Source organism: Gossypium hirsutum, chromosome A09 (genome assembly GCF_007990345.1).
Source record: "Gossypium hirsutum isolate 1008001.06 chromosome A09, Gossypium_hirsutum_v2.1, whole genome shotgun sequence".
Classification (NCBI taxonomy): domain Eukaryota; kingdom Viridiplantae; phylum Streptophyta; class Magnoliopsida; order Malvales; family Malvaceae; genus Gossypium; species Gossypium hirsutum.
The window spans coordinates 60,901,606-60,906,840 of NC_053432.1; the positions used below are offsets into that span (position 1 = coordinate 60,901,606).

The 5,235-nt window shown below is 33.4% G+C and overlaps 1 long non-coding RNA gene across 1 annotated transcript; it reads right to left on the reverse strand.

The window, feature by feature from the left end:
* Window positions 1–910: 910 nt before the first annotated feature.
* LOC121206077 (uncharacterized) lies at window positions 911–1,733 on the reverse strand. Its single transcript, XR_005901062.1, has 2 exons — window positions 1,608–1,733; window positions 911–1,263 (listed from the first exon to the last, which is right to left on the reverse strand). It is a non-coding gene; the product is annotated as an uncharacterized lncRNA (long non-coding RNA).
* Window positions 1,734–5,235: the final 3,502 nt, after the last annotated feature.

Below are 5,235 nucleotides of genomic sequence, written 5' to 3' on the forward strand. Positions count from 1 at the left end.
TGAGTTGAGCCTCGGGGCACGCTGAGGTATTTTCAATTACTGTTTGGCAAAGATCAACTCATACTGCGAGAGGTGAGTTGAGCCTCAGGACATGCTGAGGTATTTTCGATTTCTGTTTTTCAATTTATGTTTTCAAAAATCAATGCATATTGCTAAAGGTGAATTGAGTCTCAGGTCGTATAGCGAGGTATTTTCAATTTATGTTTTCAAAAATTAATTCATATTGCTAGAGGTGAATTGAGCCTCAGGTCATACGCCGAGGTATTTTCAATAGACGTTTTTTTTCAATTTCTGCTTCTCAAAAAAAATTAACTCATATTGTGAGAGGTGAGTTGAGCCTTGGCTTACACGCTGAGGTATTTTCAAGTTCTGCTTTTTAAAAAAAAAACAATTCATATTGCGAGAGGTGAGTTGAGCCTCGGCTCGCACGCTGAGGTATTTTCAATTTTTCGTTTTTCAATTTATGCTTTTCAAATTCTACTTTCCAAAAAATCAACTCATATTGCGAGAGGTGAGTTGAGCCTTGGGTCATATGTTGAGGTATTTTCAAAATCTGCTTTTCAAATTAAGTTTCAAAAAAACCAACTCATATTGCGAGAGGTGAGTTGAGTCTTAGCTCACGTGCTGAGCTATTTCTGTTTTAATGTCTGTTTTTAAAAAAGGGTCAATTCATATTGCGAGAAATAAGTTGAGCTCAGGATTACATGCCGAGTAAAGAATAAAGATTAGAGTTAATCGAAGATACAGATTTTATATCCTTGAAGTTACAGTGAAGCTAATTGAAGTTTTAGTAGAGAAGATCGAGGCTACAAATCTCTTCTCCTCAAATCTCTGAAGTTGCAATGGAGTGAATCAAAGCAACAATTCCTATGCCCCTGAAGATGCAGTAGGATAAAACGAGGCTATTAGAAGAAAAGAAGTACCAAGAAGTTAAGATTCAGCGAGACTAAGCAAAATTGGCCATTTTTGAGTCTTTGCTCCATTCTCGTTACACGACAATGAGCAAAGAGGGGCACTGTAATGGCCAATTTTTGGCCCAGACAAATAAAAAATAACAAAACCCAAAACAATAAAAAAGAGTCCAAAATAAATAGCCCATTTACAATATTAAACAGCCCAATTTACATCAAACCCTAGCCCACAAAATATTTTCTGCTAAAAAAGAACCCTAGCCACCAAAGCATTATAGCCGCCGTTCCTCCCATGCATGCCACCTCGGCCATCACGCCCTGACCGTCGCCTCTTCCACGCGTCACATGGCACCTGCAACAGAGACAAAAACAACAGCAAGAGAAAGCATGCGATGATGGAAGAAAAAATAAACAAAGGAACAAAAACAAAAAATGTGGAATGAATGTTTGGTAGATCGGCTTTAAAAAGCCAAAATCTATCATTTGTAAGGGGGGATTTTAGAGAAGGATCGATTGTATTTTAGGAGGAAAAACCGATTGTAAATAAGTTTTTTTTCTGTTTTCGAATACAAAAGAAGAGGGATTGTATTACACAGATTATTAATCAAAAGGAGAAGAAAAAAAGGGGAATAAAAAAAATACAAAAGTCGGATTGAATACAAATACGAAGTATAAGAGAGGAACGAGGGGTCTTACCGGAGTCATGCTCGTGCCGTCGGCGACCATGGCGCCTGGGATCTTGATGGAGGCGGCGTCCGACTGAAATGGGAAGAGAGATGAGAGAGCATTTGAAAGTTTTTTTAAGTTTTTTAAAAGATGCAGAAGTGAAAATGGTGTTTAAAACAAAAGGTGATTTTAATAGCAGAATAAAACAGCACAGTTTGGTGCTGGACCCATGCCTTTTGGCTTAAAATGGGGAATTGGCGCAATCGGTCCCTCTCCTTTGCTCTTGCATTCAATTTGATCTTTCCCTATGTTCTTTATTTTTTTTTTATTTATTTTTCCCCTAAAATTGGCGCATCTGTTCAGTTCAGTCTGGGCTGAAATGTTCCGTTTTGGGGGTTTGGTATGTTTGTTTTTTTAATCCCTGTTGGTTTTCGCGCATGGCATTTTAATCCTCCTTGTGGTTTGATAGATTTTATTTGCTTGTAAATTATCCCCTTGATTTCATTTTTACTTCAATTGGATCATTTCATTATTTTTATTGTTATTCCATTTTAAATTGTTGCAAATATTCGTAGTTTTCTTTGGAAAATTTGTTTAATAAATGTTCTTTGGAATTATTTTTCTTTCTTGATTCCATCAGTTGTTGTATATATATATTCATTCGTATATGCTTTTATATTGCATATTGATGTAGTGCATCACATTAGAATTAATGGTTTTATATTTTTGTATTGTTTAGATTATTCTGATAGCTAGTGTAAATGCCTTTATATGTTATTTTATGTACATGTATGCATAATTCTTTTTGGTTTGATTTTATTCCATGAGTATAATTTCTATTGGGTTAGTATACGCCATTTAAATTGTGTTGTATATTACTACATTTAAATTTCCTTTCATATAGTACATATTATAAGTTTTGTTTGTATGTTATTATTTTATATATTATTTCTTTTTTTTCCATATTTCAAACTGTTACATTGGCTACCTATCATAAAATCTTTTTTAAATTAATTTTAATTTGTTGCATGTATCATGGTTTCAAATTTCTTATTTGATTTAGCATCATTGATTTCAAGCATGTTTATCATCGTTTTAAAATTTGTTGCATTTTGTTTGTGTTAATTAGTTCTATATCCATTGGAAAATCGTTTCTTCGGTAGATAGGTTCTTGAATGTCAATGTAAACATTTGCATAATGTATGACGTGAGTTTATTAGTATTGTGTATATTCCTAGATACTATTATATGTATATGCATGTTTTTATTACCATATTGTGTATATTATTATTACATTTATTTTATTCCTACTATATTTATTATTAATATTAGTACATATATTCTATAGTTTTTGTATACATTTTTTATATATAGTATTATTTTCATATATCCTTATAGTTATTACTATACTTATTATTTTATTCTAATGTTATTATGTATTCATTTTAAAATATATATACATGTATTTATATAGTATTATCAATGTATATAATTTTCTTTATGTTATTAGTATTTATAATGTACTTTGTACATATTCATTATATATTATATAGGTATGCATTATGCGTGTATTTTAGTGTTACTATGTACATACATCTTTCAAGATTTAAATTTTTTTATACATCATGTATTTATTGACTATATAAGTAGTATATATATATTTTGACTATTTCATGTATATATTTCGAATATAATGTATAGTATATTTCTGACACTACTACTATTCACTTATATATATTTTTTGGTGTGCATATTCTTATTACCGTTATTATTATATATATTCATTGTTTTCTCATATTTGATACTATTATTACGTTTAATCTCGCATGCATTGTTATTGTTTTTTTTTTCATTATTGTCATATTCGTTATTCGCTTCCATATATTTCTGGCTCTTTTATTTATTTTTATTTCACATCAATTTGCTTTGCATTATTTCGAAAATCTTATTCTTGTTTTTAATAAGTGAGGCAATGTATTGATTTAACATTAAACCGTAAGTTTCATCGCTATGTTGGATGGAATTTGTCGGCTCGTGTTAAAACGGTATATCCTTCTCAAAAACCGAAAACTAAAATTTCATGTCTTTTCAATTGGATCGCAACTAAATGTTACATTGAATTCGTATTTTTGAAAATCAAGACGACACATGTTTATGAGATACCAATTTTGGGGGTCGCGAGGGTGCTAATACCTTCCTCGCGCGTAACCGACTCCCGAACCCTACTTTTTCTCTGGATTTTAACGTGGACCTAAACTCAGCCTTCTTTTTGTTTTAAAAATAAAAGAATCTAATAGGTGTCCGATCACACCCTAAAAAAAAGATCGGTGGCGACTCCCTGTTTATTTTAAAATCAAATTTCAGTTTTCAAGTTTTCAATAGATTGCCACAATTAGCGACCAAGTAAAGCTAAATTTTTACGTCGCTACAGTTGGCGACTCCACTGGGGACCCCTTTTTGAGAGTCGTGTCTGGAATTAAACTCGTGTTGTCAAAATTTTCAAAGTTCCTTGTTCAAATTAATATTTAATCATAATCCTTAAGTTTTGTTTTCGAAAAAATCATACATACGCATTATGTTGTAAATATCTCCTAATTTGTTTTATCTTTTGTTTTTCAGCTTTAAGTTTTATGGTTTTAGTTTTGTAGTTTTTTAAATGAAACGTAAAGGTTGGTGAGTTTCTCCCCATACACCGTGCACGTGCATTCTTGTATAACATGAGCTTTATACCCGGGCTCCGTCCGTTTAAGTGAAAGTAAACACTACGCCTTCGTGAGTTAACTCGTCCCTCCGCACAGGCTAGTGAATACTTTCGGGTTACATATGACTTATGCTTTCGTGAGCTAACTTGTCCCTCTGCATAGGCATAAGTAAATGTAATCCCTCGAATTGAACTCGTGAGCCTGTGATGGACTACAACCGAGGCTTCGTACTAATCTTAGTAGATGACAGTACGGACAATTCGAGTACCTATCTAGAACCGAAACCACATATAGTGAACCGTACGAGCCACCTAACTAGAGCCATGCTGAACCTCTGTCCGTTAATGGTCACCAAAATAAGTACGCGGGAGAAACGCCTCTTGTCTCTCATTTTCTTTACATTTACACTGTTTATGCAAAAGAACTGAATCGGGTACCTTAAGTTGTTTCTTAATTTATAATTGTTGTGGTTACTAACCAAGTTTGTTTGTTTTCATTCTTATTTTACATCATGCATTATAGGAATCATATTAGGAAGGTGTTGACTAGAGATTTGGTTGCCAAAAAATGAGTTTCTAATGGAAGAGTTAATTATACAAACAACCGAGAAGAATGCCGTGGTTCGGGACTAGTCTCTAAAAACTCAGAAAGGAAAAGGAGATAGTCTAGTGGAGGGATGTATTGCTAATTTGCCCGAGCACGTAACTGTGAATGTTCGCCAGAATAACCTTGAAGATTTGGTTCGGGTTTGGAATCAGTGGGACTCGGACACTAGGGGTATCTTCACCGAGAGATATGGAGACATAGCCAATTTGATTGCTGTCAACGTAGACGAACGATTGATCCAAGCCATGGTCAGATTTTGGGATCCGGCTTACCAATGTTTTACCTTCAATCTAGAAGATATGACTCTGACTATAGAGGAGTACGTTGCTTTGCTTTGTGTTGAAAATGCA